At 38.0% G+C, this 17,893-nt stretch overlaps 1 pseudogene across 1 annotated transcript in view; it reads right to left on the bottom strand.

Annotated features, from left to right (window-relative positions):
* Positions 1-405: 405 nt before the first annotated feature.
* Positions 406-17,893, bottom strand: part of LOC100413319 (zinc finger MYM-type protein 1 pseudogene) — a 36,648-nt pseudogene continuing 19,160 nt past the window's right edge. Inside the window, exons 5-11 of the transcript XR_013518808.1 lie at positions 14,035-14,204; positions 9,991-10,165; positions 9,748-9,903; positions 6,524-6,677; positions 4,400-4,537; positions 4,196-4,233; positions 406-3,406 (exon numbers count right to left, since the gene is read on the bottom strand). The product of XR_013518808.1 is annotated as a zinc finger MYM-type protein 1 pseudogene (transcript). The remainder of the gene's footprint in view (positions 3,407-4,195; positions 4,234-4,399; positions 4,538-6,523; positions 6,678-9,747; positions 9,904-9,990; positions 10,166-14,034; positions 14,205-17,893) is intronic.

The raw sequence follows: 17,893 nt of genomic DNA on the forward strand, positions 1-17,893 counted from the left end.
TGATGGGGTCTTAATATGTTGCCAGTCTGATCTTGAACTCGTGGCCTCAAGTGACCTTCCTTTCTGTGTAGGCCCTCAAAGAGCTGAGGTTATAAGTGCGAGCCACCACACTCAGTCCCCAACGTTATTCTTAAGTGAATATAAAAAATACCACTGGGATTAAAATGCCATTTTTAAACTAACAGATTGGGAAAGATCAAAACATTTGATAACACTGATAAAGATTTAATAGGCACTTTCATGCATTGTGGGTGGGGCTGCAAATTGGCACAATCCTTATAGATGGCAACTTGCCAATATCTATCAAAAGTAAAAATGCACATATCTTGACCCAGTAATTCTAATGTTAGATTTCCAGCATACAGTAACTTACTCAAGGTGCAATATGACCCACATACAAGGTTATAAAATGAATCATTATTTATTTATTTATTTATTTTTTTGAGACGGAGTTTTGCTCTTGTTACACAGGCTTGAATGCAATGGCATGATCTCGGCTCACTGCAATCTCTGCCTCCTGGGTTCAGGCAATTCTCCTGCCTCAGCCTCCTGAGTAGCTGGGATTACAGGCATGTGCCACCATGCCCAGCTAATTTTTTGTATTTTTAGGAGAGACGGGGTTTCACCATGTTGACCAGGATGGTCGCGATCTCTTGACCTCGTGATCCACCTGCCTTGGCCTCCCAAAGTGCTGGGATTACAGGCTTGAGCCACCGCGCCTGGCCCATGAATCATTATTTATAATAGCAAAGGTTAGAAAAAAAAATGTCAGTAGGGTCTACTCAAATATATTATGGTAGGCCCTACATTTTTCATACAAAATCTGCAGTTATAGACAAAGAATCAAGAAACTCTTCATGTAATGACATGAGACAATCTCAAAAATGTTACACGGAAAAGACATGCTGAAGAACAGTGTACACTATGTAATACCACTTAGGAAAAATATCTCTAGAGGAATATTTAGGGAACAGATAACACTTTTCGGGAAGAGAAAATGAGTTCTAAAGGAGGGAAGGAGACTTCACTGTATATTGTTCTATGGTTTTTGAATTTTGAACAATTTTGAAATAAAAACATTCCAACAGAAATACAAGTCTAAGTTCAAATGAGCAAGTATTATATTTCTTTCTTCTGACTGATAAACTTTTCCACAATGTCATCGAGTTTTTCAGGCTCTATTAGTTTAGTTACCAATTCCTGCTCAACAGCCATTAGGGCTGGGCCAGTAAGCTTCTCTTGTCCCATGGTATTACATAAATATGTTTTGAGACGAGGCAGGGTAGAAAATGAGTTTTCAGTACTTGCTGAAGTAACTGGCCAAGACAAAGCAATATATAATAGCTTTGAGAGGCAAGGAATATTATTGTAAAGACCATGCTGAATAAACAAATAGCCAAGACTGATGAAGTTTATGCAATTATTATCTATGACAAAGTTGAGTTTTGCATAATGTCGATAAAATCTAAGTTCTGGGATAATGTCCTCATCAAGTTTATAAAATTCCTGAATATGTTTTGCTGTTGTTTCATTTAATGGTTCATTCCAGTTAAATAACAGTTCTGAAATTGTCTTTATTTTGCAATAATCAAACTCTGAAAAACATAATTTTAAATCTAATCCTTGGTAATAGATATTAATTTTATATTGTTCTTCTGTTGAAGTAGGAAAAAACATATTATCTGAATTGCCAAGATCTACTGATTTCTGAATTTTTCTTCTTTTCTGGAGAAGGTTTTCAACTTTAAAACCTTTACACGTTATTTTTTGACATATCTCCTCTGCTCCATCCCAGATTGTTTTAAAATATACATCATTTCTTTCAGATGATAAACATTCCAAAATTGCTTCTATTTTTGAAGACAAAGAAAAAATGTCTGGTTTTATTTTGAAGCTCTTTGGAAAGAATTCCTGTAACACTTAGCACTCGATACAGAAATTTCAAACAAAAGACAAATTCAAATTTGGAAACCAATGTCAGCAAATCACTCAATTCATCAGCGAAACTTGTATTTGAAGAATGGCTTGCTATCATTTCCAATGTTTCAATAATCTCTGGAAGACTGTCAATCACAGATAGTAATATATGATCATGGACTGTCCAACATGATTGTGATATATGTTTCTTGCATGTTTTGTTTTGACTTAGCCTACAAATGTTTTGAAAATTTGCCAACATTTCCCCAGACATACAAATAGTGTTGAACAAAGAACTGAGAGTTTTTAGAGCACCTTGGAGTTCTTTTACTTCTTTACAAAATCTAATTATTGCTAAATCCAAAAAGTGGGCACAACAGTGTATGTATAAAGTTCTTGGTTCTCCTTTCTTGAATTCTGCTGCAATTTTATTAAATTTTATCCTCAAATTAGTGGTGCTATCATAGGCCTGGCCATGTATTTTGTCCATATCAACCCCAATTTGCTGCAGATAAGTTATGATAGTCCTATATAAATGGGTCCCAGTTATCTCCTCGGTATCAACAAAACCTAAGAATCTTTCCTTAATTAAGATAGCGTTTGATGATTTTTGTGGGTATCTTACACAAATTAAAAGCTGTTCTTTCATAGCACTATTGGTTGTCTCATCACATATTACTGAAAATGCTGGGGAGTCATTGATCTCATTCACAATATCCTGCAACATTTCAGTCTTTATTATTTCAATAATATCACTTTGAATTTGTGTGCTATTATAGAAGTCAACTTGTGAATTCATAAGTCAAAATATTTCTTCTTCTTTATCTTTTGCTCTGATTTCTAACAATTATAAAAAATTGCCTTTATTCACAGATGAAATAGACAGATCATTTCCTCTTAAGGGTAAACACTGCTTTCCAAGAAATAAAATATTTTCAATTATAAGCTTTAGGTACTTTTTATTTCCCTCAATCTGTTTCGAATGAATAGATAAATCATCACTGATAGCTCCATCACAAAACTGGTATTCTCTCCAAAATTCCAATGACTTCAAATGCATTTCACTTTTTTCATGCTTTCTGAATTTTTCTAGAGTTTTTTTCCAATTTGAAGTTCCGTGGGTTGGAAATGACTCTCTTTCACAGCTAAAATATTTTTGGCAGAACAACTGGCATGAATAACAGAATGTCACATCTTTTTTACTGTTTTCCAAACACTGAAAATCTGCACAAGATTTTTTAATACTTCGTGAGTTACCTTTAACTTTCTGTACTTTGGATGTACATTTTGGGTTACACGGTTCATCACTTATTTTCACAGATTTCATATTACATGCAGGATCCTGGTTTGACACTTTATCTTTTTGTACTTCTACACTGGAACCACTTGCATGCTGACTGAATACTGATGAAGATGGTGAAAGACTTGGCTGCTCCATACAATTACTAGCAGTACCACTACTGGATTTACTAGGTGAACTCTTAGAAAGCTTTGGGAGAAAATGAGTAAAGAACACTTGTTACAACAGTTTTCAAAAATAAATTAAAATACCGAATATATTTACTCTAATTACACAGTAAAATAAATGACTGAGTTACAGTATGAGCTCCACTAGAAGGAAACATGAACAATGCTGTTTAACTTATTTATTTGCAATCTAGATTCAGCATTAAATGTCTGAAGGACCTTTTGGTATGTAATTGTCATAAAAATAATTTTTGTTGCTCAGATGACTCAAATTGCTTAGTAATTTTTTTTCTTTTTATTTTCTTTCCTTTTTTTTTTTTTCCTTTGCATTGGAAGTAATTTTTTAAAAGAACCCAGAGTAAAAAAATAACTTTTGTTTAAACAGTTTACACACACACACACACACACACACACACGAGCACATGTATACTATATATGTATATATATAAAATCTGGGCCGGGTGTGGTCGCTCACACCTGTAATCCCAGCATTTTGGGAGGCCAAGATGGGTGGACCACCTGAGGTCAGCAGTTTAAGACCAGCCTGACTGACCAACACGGAAAAACCCCATCTCTACTAAAAATACAAAAATTAGCTGGGCCTGGTGGCAGGCGCCTGTAATCCCCCCAGCTACTAGGAAGGCTGAGGCAGAAGAATTACTTGAACGTGGGAGGCGGAAGTTGCAATAAGCCAAGATTGCATCACTGCACTCCAGCCTGGGTGGCAGAGCAAGACCCCATCTCAATAAAAAAAAAAAAATCCGCTTATTAAAAAAAGACAATGGTAAAAAGAAGTTAAAATAAAACTTACATCCACAATGACATCCGCTGTTACTGAAGAAACTGTATCTGTTAAAATAGAGCATAAATTCAAGATATTATACTATATCCTATAAAATAGCATCATAAACTATAATTGCTTATTTCATAGAAGAAAAAGAAAATTTAGCATATAGAGATGTATCATGTGTGACAAAACAATATTTATGTCAAATATCTTAACATCAACTTTTACCTTGTAAGACATCAGTGTTCATGATGGGCAAGGTAACATGAGTGTCTGCCAATGACACTATATTGCTTATAACTGGAGTTGTATCTTTCTTTGGAGAAAGAAGCTCTGTTGAAGTATCATGTGCCGTGGAAACATTTACTGACAAAAACAAAAACAAAAAGATTTCTTAAAAAGTAGAAAAAAAAAATCAATCAATCAGATAGTGCTGTTTAATAACACTGTTTCAAGAAATAATGCAGGCATTTAACAGCGTAAAAAATTGGTAGATGCTGAAGTAATTTTTATTAGGGCTTAGGTATAGCCAGGTTCTTTAGTATCATATTTATAATTACAATACTACACTAGAAATTTACACTTCTCGAACATTTTATGTCTTAACCTTTGTGCACAATTTCCTAGCCCTTTTAAACAATTTGTTTAAAATTATGAGCAAATTTTTACTGTGATATTACTCATGAAGACAAGAGATTCCTATAGAATCTCCTAATGGGCATCAATTTCAAACTCTTCCAGGATTCATAAACCTCAGCATCAATGGAGCGCTAGGCTGGTGTCCAAGCTACTATTGCAGACATTTCTGTAACAAGTCAGTTTGCATGATTTACAAATCCCAGAGGCATCAGTCAATCTATGGTCTATGTAAATAGTACCACTAGTTCTACATGAGGCTTTCTGATGGAATACTTAGTTGGCTGGATTATTTGTGCTTTTTTATTAGTGAGTCTTAAAGCATTTACAATTACCTCTATTTCACGTAAAAAAAAAAAAAAAGTAGCCGGGTGCGGTGGCTCAAGCCTGTAATCCCAGCACTTTGGGAGGCCAAGGCGGGTGGATCACGAGGTCAAGAGATCGAGATCATCTTGGTCAACATGGTGAAACCCCGTGTCTACTAAAAATACAGAAAACTAGCTGGGCATGGTGGTGCATGCCTGTAATCCCAGCTACTCAGGAGGCTGAGGCCGGAGAATTGCTTGAACCCAGGAGGCAGAGGTTGCGGTGAGCCGAGATCGTGCCATTGCACTCCAGCCTGGGTAACAAGAGTGAAACTCTGTCTCAAAAAAAAAAAAAAGTAATGAAAAATATTGTTTTTACAAAGCAGGGCTAAGTAAAACATTCTATGTCTTAATAGAAGCAGTCTTGTAAATATATTAATTAAACTCTATGTTGACCGAGTGCCTCTTATGTACCATGTTCTGCAATAGGTACGCTCTTTCTTTCCATATATATATATGTATATACTTTTTTTCTTTTTGAGATGAGTCTCACTCTGTAGCTCAGGCTGGAATGCAGTGGCCCAATCTTGGCTCACTGCAGCTTCCACCTTCCAGTTTCAAGTGATTCTCCTGCCTCAGCCTCCTGAGTAGCTGGGATTACAGGAATGCGCCACCATGCCCAGTTGATATTTTTATTTTTAGTAGGGACGGGGTTTCACCGTATTGGCCAGGCTGGTCTTGAACTCCTGACCTCATGATTCGCTCACCTTGGCCTCCCAAAGTGCTGGGATTAAAGGTGTGAACCACTATGCCCAGCTGATGCGCAATATATATTGATGTAAACGTATGTATGTTCATTTACTAAGGAATCCAAATAATCTAAAGACACGTATCTTAAAATTTTTATTTTATTATTATTATTTTTGAGACAGAGTCTCCCTCTGTTGCCCAAACTGGAGTCCAATCGTGTGATCTCGGCTCACTACAACCTCCACCACCCAGGTTCAAGTGATTCTCCTTCCTCAGCCCCCTAAGTAGCTGGGATTATAGGCACCCACCACCACACTCAGAGAATATTTTGTATTTTTAGTAGGGATGGGTTTCGCCATGTTGACCAGGCTAGTCTTGAACTCCTGACCTCAGGTGATCCACCTGCCTTGGCCTCCCAAAGTGCTGGGATTATAGGCGTGAGCCACTGTGCCAGGCTTACAAATAATACTAAATCTTGGGTGGTTAAGTAGCCTTACTTTTATACAAAAATACTGAAGAATAGTTCTTTGCAACAAGTTTAGATTGTTTTGACTTTTAAAAGTCAGTTTAAGTTGAAAATTAATCAAGGTTACAAATTAACGCAAAATAACATTATTTATTAATAATTACTAAACCCATGAAATTGCTAAACAAACATTACCTGAAGAAGATTCCATCTTAGCTTTACTGTATGCAGAGAAACAATTAATAGAGCAGAAAAGCGCTGTCTTCCCCAAATCACTGGTAGTCTCAATCATTTCATCTGAGAGCTTCAATGGTTTGCAAGGAACAGATGTAAGTGGTTTGGCAGCTTTCTGTGTAGAGATTAAAAGAATATTCATATTCCTGGTATATGACATATGTTGTTAACAAACAAGAACTTATCTATTACCACTGCTTTTAGTTGAAATATTAAAAAGAACAGGCCAGGCGGGGTGGTTCATGCCTGTAATCCCAGGACTTTGGGAGTCTGAGGCGGAAGAATAGCTGGAACCTGGGAGGCGGAGGTTGCAGTGGGCCAAGATCATGCAACTGCACTCCAGCCTGGGCAACAGAGAGAGACTTTGTCTCAAAAACAACAACAATAACAACAAAGTCCAAAGACAAAAAACTACATATATGTTTTCTTTTTCTTTTCTTTTTTTTTTTGAGACGGAGTTTCACTCTTGCTACCCAGGCTGGAGTGCAATGGCGCGATCTCGGCTCACCGCAATCTCCGCCTCCTGGGTTCAGGCAATTCTCCTGCCTCAGCCTCCCAAGCAGCTGGGATTACAGGCATGCACCACCGTGCCCAGCTAATTTTTTGTAATTTTAGTAGAGACGGGGTTTCACCATGTTGACCAAGATGGTCTCGATCTGTTGACCTCGTGATCCACCCGCCTCGGCCTCCCAAAGTGCTGGGATTACAGGCTTGAGCCACCGCGCCTGGCCTATGTTTTATTTTTCTGTGAGAGAACAGGATATTGGCAAAGGTACAATAAAACAAATTTCTATTTTTATCCTTTATTAATATGAAAAACTTTTATATTTTGAGAAATCTTAAAAATTCACTAATCTTTAACATTAAGCAACAATAGTGGCATAATATTTATTTATTTATTTTTGAGACAGAGTCTTGCTTTGTTGTCTAGGCTGGAGTGCAGTGGTGCGATCTTGGGTTATTGCAACCTTTACCTCTGGGGTTCAAGCAATTCTCATATCTCAGCCTCCTGAGTAGCTGAAATTACAGGCATATGCCACCATGCCCGGCTAAGTTTTGTGTTTTTAGTAGAGATGGGGTTTCATCATGTTGGCCAGGTTGGTCTTGAACTCCTGATCTCAAGTGATCCTCCTGTTTGGCCTCCCAAAGTGCTGGAATTAGAGGTGTGGGCCACGGGGCCAGGCCCAATAGTGGTATAATTTATAATTAAGTTAGTTTATTATTCATAAGGGAAGGCTAACAATACACTCTATTAACATGTGTCCAAAATAATTACATCTAATAATCTACTTTTTAAAAATTAAAAGCTACCCCCTTTTTAGATTCACATATTTGGACATTTTTCTAATTCTGGACTGTATTTCACTAACATTATAGATTTACTCCGTTATCACTGTCACATGATGTCTTACATTTAGATGCAAGGGCAAAGTATTAGGCTGTACTTGTTAACTAGCTGGTTTACCCAAATCAGTCCTGTCCCTTCATATAAGCTGAACAACTGGGTACTCAATACAAGCTCTTAAAAACAGAACAAGGCCTATTTATTGTCACAAATAAATAAATCTAAAAAAGGAATATTATTTCCTGCCTTTGGGAGAAGTCTGTGCTTTCCATTTTCCCATTTCTGGTCTTAAGGCAGGATATTCTCAAGATGGGGCATTCTGCCATAGAAAAGATGTGGGTCACAAATGATCTATTTGAATTATGGCTTGTTTTGACTCCCATCTTCAACTGCTTTTTCTTTTTTTCTTCTTGAGGCAGAGTTTCACTCTGTCGCCCAGGGTGGAGTACAATGGTGCCATCTTGGTTCACCGCAGCCTCCGCCTCCTGGGTTCAAGCGACTCTCCTACCTCAGACTCCCAAGTAGTTGGGATTACAGATGCCCGCCACACCTGGCTAATTTTGTATTCTTAGTAGAGACAGGGTTTTGCCAATGTTGGCCAGGCTGGTCTGCAACTCCTGACCTCATGTGATCCGCCTGCCTTGGCCTTCTGAAGTGTTGGGACAAATAATCCAAATCTCATTGGATTATTTCCTCCTATGACTGATTCAGAAAAAGCATGTGATATTCTTTTTTATTTTTTAGAGATGGGTTCTTTCTATGTTTCCCAGGCTGGTCCCGAACTCCTGGCTCAACTGAACCTCCCACCTTGGTCTCCCAAACTGCTAGGATAACAGGTGTAAGCCACCATGCCAAGCCACATGTGACATTCTTGATTCATTTTTGCATTGTTTAGTATAAGAGTTAAACACATGGAATTGAAAACAAAAACATGGCTAGGCTCACACCTGTAATCCCAGCACCTTGGGAGACGAAGGCAGAATCAGCTGGGTTTGGGAGTTTTAAGACAAGCTTGGACAACACAGTAAGAGCTTGTCTCTACAAAAAATTAAAAAACTAGCCAGGTGTGGTGGCATGTGCCCATAGTCCCAGCTACTCGGGACGCTGATGTTGGAGTATCACTTGAGCTAAAGAGATCAAGGCTACAGTAAGCCATGACTGCCACTGCACTCCAGGCTGGCTGACAGAGCAAGACCTTGTCTCACACACACACACACACACACACACACACACACACAAAAGAAAAAAAGCCGGGCATGGTGGTTCACATCTGTGATCCCAGCTCCTCAGGAGGCTGAGGCAGGAGAATCACTCGAACCCATTAGGCAGAGGTTGTAGGGAGCAAAGATTGTGCCACGGCACTCCAGCTTGGGCAAGAGAGCGAGACTCCATCTCAAAAAATAAATAAATTAAAAACAAAACAAAAATACTTTTGTGTTTGGGTTTTATTGACCAGTAGACTATTGTTGTTTTTGCTATACTTATTTGTAGTTTATAAACTGGCTCCAACCTGCTTGCCCTCTCCTTAAGGTAAGATAATCAATCTGAGATTATTTAGGAAAATCTCCATATAGCATTTATAATGAATTCTTTTTTTTAATCACACCCTGCCCCATCATGAATTCTTATGCAAGAGGAAACTGTCAAAGTCTTCTATTTCATCTTCATCAACTTACCAACTGACATTATTCCAAAGGGTACCAAAAACTACTTCCCACATTTTCCTAGAGTGGAACCATTCATAGGCCAGTTAATAGAAGAAACAATAGGTCTTTATTCATACCTGCTTATATGCTGTAATACTCTTTGAACTATTAAAGTAATGAGACTGTCCTTCTACCTGAAGCATGTGGGACAGACTAGAGCTGGTGTAACAGTAGGCACCACAGTTCTCACAGCAGTTCATGATGAAGTTGTTAGCAGAGTGAAACTTTGAAAGGCAGGCATTACCGCAAAGATTATGATTCACATTCTGGTATTTTACTTCATACTGAATCTAGGATTTAATAAAAAGATTCAGTAAAAATTCTGATATTTAAGCAGAATCATCAGAACCCCTTCAAAAGTTATAATTACAACTTACAGTAGCAGTCTTCTGGCACATGCTGCACTTGGTCAAAATGCTATTAGTCCATATGGTAACAAATGGTTTTCTTTTTTCTTCATATGATGAAAGACAAGATAGGCTGCAAAAAGTTTTGCAAGAGGCAGCATCTTCCAGCTAGACACTGATCACATCCTTTGGATTTAAAATGTCTCTAAGAATAAATACCAAGGACACCATTAAGCAGTTTAAATTATAACTTCTTTATCTTTATAAACGAAATGACCTCTCAAAATAGAGTAAGAACATTAGCCTTGAAATGAGAAAACCTGAACTGGTATCCAGTTCTCTCACATTTATACTCCCTAAATGTTAATGTTCTCATCTATACCTTACAGATTATAAAGCACATCTGATAGTGCAGTTTTTTTGTTTTTGTTTGTTAAAGAGACAGGATCTTGCTGTGTTGCCCAGGCTGGCCTCGAACTCTTGGGCTCAAGAGATTCTCCTGTCTCAGCCTCCCGAGTAGCTAGGATTACAGGTACGGAATCCCACCATGCCTGACTTTGAAAGTGCAGTTTTGAAGACGAGCTAGCCTGTATTATGTAGTGCTAGTGAAAACCAAGTAATGATGAGAGATCACATATTCATATGAGCAACTCTGGAAATCTATAGGACAGAGAATCTCAAGGTATGGTCTTCAAATCCCTGGGGGGTTCCCCAAGATCAAAACTATTTTCATAATAATGTTATTTGCCTTTTCACTGTGTTGATGTATGCAACATTACTTTGCAACTGATGTTGCAAAGCTAATGGCAGGACTCTGCAATCCCACTCTTTGGTATACACCCAAAAAACTTGAAAACGGGTACTCAAGCACATGTACCTGTATATTTATAATAGCACTATCCACAATAGTCAAAAGATAAAAACAGCCCAAATGTTCATCAGTAAATGAATGACTGGATAAGCACATTGTGTTATATATATACAGTGGAATATTATTCATCTGTTAACAAAAAGAATTGAGTACTGATACATGGTACAACATGGACAAACCTTGAAAATATTAAGCTAAGGCAAAGAACCAGACATAAAAAGTCACTGCACTATAGCCTGAGCAACAGAGTAATAATATCCAGTCTCAAAAAAGTCACATTTGATTCCATTTATATGAGATATTCAGAATAGATACATCTATAGATACAATGCATACTGGTGGTTGACAGGCACTGTCGGGAGAGGGAAATCGGGAGAAACTGCTTAATGTATAAGGTGTTTTACTTTGAAGTGATGGAAATGCTCTGGAAAAAGAAAGAGGTGATAGTCACACAAATTATGAATATACTAAATGCCAATGAAATTTTTTTTTAAATACTAATTTCACTTCAGTGAATCTGGAAAAGAAAAAAGGCAACAGTGTCTAAAACTGTCAGAGCCTTAGCAGAAATCAAGGCAGTGGCACCAAAATGTACTAATATTCATGTTATTCCCTGCTACACATTCACTGCTAAAAATAAAAAAATATCAGTTTCACTTAAGGATGTACTCACTGAAACAGCAAAATATTTTAAATTATTTAAACTTCATCCTTAAGTATAAAAAATATTCTGTCTTGGCCAAGTGGTAGGGCCAGAAAAAAGTAATTCTGTGTGACAAACTGGGACACAGGCATAAAATACTTCTGGACACCAAAGGATGAGGGTTGCCTCAAGGAAAAGCTCATATGGAAATGTTGAGTTATAATAAATTAGCCACTTTTTTCATGGAAAATTTTTACTTCAAAGTACTGTAAATAGTTTACCATAAATAGTTTAAAGACAAACTATTATCCCGAAGTGGGTATCTGCTGATATTTTCTTGAAAATGAAAAAAATGAGACTGTCACTTCAAATAAAATGACTGATAGTATTTATCACTAACGATAAAATTTTGGCTTTCAAGTGATAATTAGAATTTTGGAAAACTTGTATCTTCCAACTTCAACTTGATTGATTCCCAAAACTTAAAAACTTTTCTGAGATTAGTGGTAATTTAAAAAATACTGCATGATAAAATATGTCCACATTTGAAAGATCTGCAGTACTAAATGAACCAATATTTTCCAAATGACAATAGCATATCACAGAAATCATTCATGGGTAAAAGATCCATTCAAAGTACAAGACAGATTAACAAATTTTAACATTAAGAGTGCAAAAAGTTAAATGAGCCACATTGTACAAAATGTTTGATTCCACATTGCAGCTAGCCTTTAAGAAACTACCACTTGATTTTTGGTTGTAGTATCAAAGAACATCCACACTTATCTGAAAGGCTAAACACTCTCCCCTTCTCTAATCATGTATTTGTGAGGCCAGATTTTCTTCAAACAACATATTTTGCAATAAAATGAAGGCAGAAGCAGATATAAAAATCCAGCTAGATGTAAAAAGTGATTTGCAAAAGTGATAAAACAATGACACTATTACCGATCAATTTTTAAAAATATGGCTATTTTTCATTTAAAATGTCATTTAATTTTTTATATAGTTAATATTCATAGATATAATCTATATATCTATAATATTCATAGATATAACTAAAGCTTCGGGTCTTCAATAAATTTTTTTTTTTTTTTTGAGACAGAGTCTTGCTCTGTCGCCAGGCTGGACTACAGTGGCAGGATCTCAGCTCACTGCAACCTCCACCTCCTGGGTTCAAGCAATTCTAGTGCTTCAGCCTCCCGAGTAGCTGGGATTAGAGGCATGTGCCACCATACCTGGCTGATTTTTGTATTATTAGTAGAAACAGGGTTTCACCATGTTGGCCAGGATGGATTCAAATTCGTGATCCACCTGCCTCGGCCTCCCAATGTGCTGGGATTACAGGCATGAGCCACCATGCCCGGCCAGGTCTTCAATAATTTTTAAGTGTATAAGAAGTCCTCAGACCAGAAAGTTTGAGAACTGCCACTGTAGAAAATATCAATATACCTAGTAGCTGGGTGTGGTGGCTCATGCTTTTAATTCCAGAACTTTGGGATGCCAAGGTGGGCAGATCACCTGTCAGGAGTTTGAGACAAGCCTGGCTAACATGGTGAAACTCAGTCTGTACCAAAAATACAAAAATTAGCCGAGCATGGTAGTGGGTGTCTGTAATTCCAGCTACTCAGGAGGCTGAGGCAGTAAAATTGCTTGAATCTGGGAGGCAGAGGTTGTAGTGAGCTGAGGTCATGCCACTGCACTCTAGCCTAGGAGACAGAGTGAGACACCATCTCAAAAAAAAAAAAAAAATCACTATAGCTGGTTACCTAGAATCCTCAGTATATCTATATCTGAGGATAGTTTTCAAGATGAACTAACCCTGAAATTAACATTAACACTTTAATATTTTCAGCTGGGCACAGTGGTTTACGCCTGTAATCCCAGCACCTGAGAGGCTGAGGTAGGCGGATCATTTGAGGTCAGAAGTTCTAGACCAGCCTGGACAATATGGCGAAACCCTGTCTCTACTAAAAACAAAAATCAGCTGGGTGTGGTGGCACATGCTTGTAGTAATTCCAGCTACTCCAGAGGTTAAGACATGAGAACTGCTTGAACCTGGGAGGTGGAAATTGCAGTGAGCCAAGATTGTGCCACTGCACTGCAGCCTGGACGACAGAGTAACACTCTGTCTCAAAAAGAAAAAAAAATTCAAAATTTAATGTATTATGAACTTTCCATATTTTAAACAGACAGAACCAAAAATAACAAGCTTACTTCATTATTACATTCATCATTTTAGTGATTTAAAATATAGCTTATCCACAGTGCTATCCTTATAGTTCATTTGATTAAAATTCTTCTAGAATTCACTGTGTGCCAAGGAATGTTAGATATAAGGGATGATATTCTGGTCCTTAATGTCAAGACTCTAGTCGCAATCTAACCAGGACAGTATCAATTACTAATGACTTTAATATTTTATGATCAATGTTTTGGGAGTTATGAACACAACACTAAAAACACAGACCACAGAATTAATTTGGGGGGTGGACAGATCTAAGAGGAGGGTGAAGAATGGTGTGGGAATAGACAAAAGGTAAAAATATTTAAGGCATACCTTTCAGACAGAATGATGAGACATCAGCCAGGTGGGAAGGGAGGCAGAAGAAACTACATCAGCAGACTCATGGAAATCTGAAAATGCTTCCAAGTTTTCATTGCTATCAGCATACTAGATTGCTGGCTTTAAAGAATCTACTAAAGCTTTATAAAAAATTTAAAAATTATCTGCAGGAGTTGGAAATAGAACAAAAACAAAAAAATTAAAAAATGAATGTTGGCTGGGTACGGAGGCTCACACCTGTGATCCTAGCAATTTGGGAGGCCAAGGCACGTGGATTGCCTGAGGTCAGGAGTTTAAGACCAGCCTGGCCAACATGATGAAACCATGTCTCTACTGAAAATACAAAAATTAGCTGGGCCTGGTGGTAGGCACCTATAATCCCAACTACTCAGGAGGCTGAGGCAGGAGAATCACTTGAACCTGGGAGGTGGATGTTGCAGTGAGCAGAGATCTGCCACTGCACTCCAGCTTGGGTGACAGAGTGAGACTCTACCTAAAAAAAAAAAAAAAAATGCTGGGTACAGTGGCTCAAACCCAGCACTGTGGAAGGAAAAGGCAGGAAGATCACTTGAGCCCAGGAGTTCAAGACCAGCCTGGACAAGGTGAAACCATCTGTACAAAAAAAAAAATACAAAAACTGGCCAGGTGGTGTGGCATGTGCCTATAGTCCCAGGTACTTGGGAGGGTAAAGGTGGGAGGATTGCTTAAAAGGTGGTCAAGGCTGCAGCAAGCCAAAATGGTGCCACTGCACTCCAACCTGGTTGACAGAGACCTTGTCTCAAAAAAAGAAAAGCCAACAACTTAGGAACAACTTTCCTATAAATAAATCAAACATTAGTGCAGGGGCCTATTTTGGACTTTATTAATTGCATTCAGGATTTCTAGTTGGTTCCAACTGAGAAACTAAAGAAATGACACTTCTTAAACACACAGTACCCAAGAACAAGTCACATTTTTCTTTTTTTTTTTTTGAGACAGGGTCTCAATCTGTCACCCAGGCTGGAGTGCAGTCACACAATCTCAGCTCACTGCAACCGCTGCCTCCCAGGTTCAATTATCCTGCCTCAGCCACCAGAGTAGCTGAGATTCCAGGTGCACACCACCACACCCGGTGAATTTTGTTATTTTTAGTAGAGGCAGGGATTCGCCATGTTGGCTAGGCTGGTCTCCAACTCCTAAGTGATTCTCCTGCCTTGGCCACCCAGTGCTGAGATTACAGCTGTGAACCACCTCAATTGGCCCACAAGACACATCTTTCTAATAAGATTTAAAATATCATCAAAGTCATCTTCCATTTGGTCCATGAAATAGAATTAAAACTGCATTGACGCAAAACAGGTATTAAATCATTCCTATAAAGGAAATCTCAAAAATAACTAAAAATCAGGCAGGGTGCAGTGGCTTACCCCTGCAATCCTAGCACTTTGGGAGGACAAGGTAGGCAGATCACCTGAGGTCAGGAGTTGGAGACCAGCCTGGCCATAAAGGCAAAACTGCATCTCTACTAAAAATTAAAAAATCAGCTGGGCACACTGGCATGTACCTGTAATCCCAGCTATTTAGGAGGCTGAGGGAGGAGAACTGCTAGAACCCAGGAGGTGGAGGATACAGTGAGCCAAGATTGCACCACTGCATTCCAGCTTGGGCAACAAAGTGAAACTCCACCTCAAAACAAACAAACAAACAAAAAAACTGAAAATCAACAGAGTGGCTCACACCTGTAATCCCAGCTGTTTGGGAGACCAAGGTGGGAAGATCACTTGGGCTCAGGAGTTTGAGACCAGCCTGGGCAACATAATGAGACTCTGTCTCTGAAAAAAATAAATAAAACAAAGAAATAACTAAAAATTATTTTGAAAGATAGCTTCACTAGAAGAAAACAAACCCCAGAAGATTAGCTAAAATTTATATAAAAGGGTAATTAATTTGGAATTTTTAAGTTTTAAAAAAAGCACCTACTACTCTGAATCATGGATGGCCTTTCCCAGCCTAAAATTTACTACCATCTTTCTACCAACTACAAAATAATATGTTTTATAAAAAAATTTTATTCTAAAGGAAGTAAAACTTATATCAAATTTTTACTCATATTGGATTTCCATGCCTAAGAGAAATTACACTCTAAATCTTTCCTGCTTCAGCCTTTTTCAATCTGTTTGGGACATCTGCTGAAGATATGTAGTGAGTCTCTAAGGTCCCTTCCAGTTTTATGATTCTGCAGGGAGAGAAAGCAGACTGAAGAGAATACCATATCGCCCATAGAAAGAAAGTAAAAAGACAGAAGACTAGTATAGTATTGAAGGGTTGAAAAGCAAAAGATAATAGTAAGTAAAGTTCCATGGAATAACACCTGAAGCAAAAGATAACTGAAGCAGCAGCCAGAGGAGCTGAAGCAACCCATCAAAAGGGTTTATGAGTTTGTTAAGAGAATAATAATACTTAACATTTACTGAGTTCTTATTACATGCTAGTATTGTTCTGACCATTTAAATATACTATTTAATGCTCATAATTCTTTTGTACATTTATCAAAAACAGATATGACTGCTAAGTAGCAAGGAAGTTCTCAATACTGCTCCAACTTTGTCATGTATAGAAATCACATAGGGATAAATGCAGTTCTGAATCAGTGAGACCTGAGAAAGTGTATTTCTTTTTTTCTTTTTTTTTTTGGAGACAGAGTCTCACTCTGTTGACTGGGCTGGAGTGAAGTGGCATGATCTCAGCTTACTGCAACCTCCGCCTCTCAGGTTCAAGCAATTATCTTGCCTCAGCCTCTGGAGTAGCTGGGACTACAAGTACATGCCACCATGTCTGGCTAATTTTTTGTATTTTAGTAGAGATTGGGTTTCACCATGTTGCCCAGGCTGGTCTCAAACTCCCGAGCTTAGGCAATCCACCCACCTTTTGGCCTCCCGGAAGTGCTAGGATTATGAGATTACAAGCATGAGCCACCATGCCCAGCCTGAGAAAGTACATTTCTAACAAATTCTTAGGTGATGCTCATCTAGCAACTAAGGGATGAAACTTGGAGTAGTAAAATATAACTAAAAGCAAGAACCAAAACTCAAATTATGGCAACCCAAGTCTAAAACAGGTATTATTTGAAAGGAATTTGTTAGATTTAGAAGCGCTGTCATTGCCTGCCAATTTTCTTGTTCTGAACATATAAAAGTTAGCATATCCTAGGTACTAATGACCATAATTATATTGCCTTAGGACTCTCAAAGCCAAAAGGACACTGATTCTTCACAAATTCTCACAAAAATTTTTAAAAGATTACATAGAGAGGCCAGGCGAGGTGGCTCATACCTGTAATCCCAGCACTTTGGGAGGCCGAGGCAGGCAGATCACCTGAGGTCAGGAGTTCGAGATCAGCCTGGCCAACATGGTGAAATCCTATCTCTACTAAAAATACAAAAAATTAGCCAGGAGTGATGGCGGGCACCTGTAATCCCAGCTACTCGAGAGGTTGAGGCAGGGGAATTGCTTTAACTGGGGAAGCGGAGGTTGCAGTGAGCCAAGATCGTGCCACTATCCTCTAGCTTGGGAGACAGAACGAGACTCTGGCTCAAAAAACAACAACAATAAAAAATTACAAAGAAACATGTAGGTTTATCTATGGCCATGAATTTTTTCAAAAGAATCACTTCATTTACAAGAGAAATATATTATCTACATCTTAGAAAATCTACAGTAACTGTCGACAGGATTAATTTTTTAGTAGATTGTTCCCTATACAGTTAAACAATAGAACAGAATGCATGTACAATAATCTCACTTACAGAGAATTTCAAATGAAAAGAGTAGGAAAATAAGTTTTAGAAGTCACATTACATAAAGTTGAAGAGAA

Source organism: Callithrix jacchus, chromosome 6 (assembly GCF_049354715.1).
Source record: "Callithrix jacchus isolate 240 chromosome 6, calJac240_pri, whole genome shotgun sequence".
NCBI lineage: Eukaryota > Metazoa > Chordata > Mammalia > Primates > Cebidae > Callithrix > Callithrix jacchus.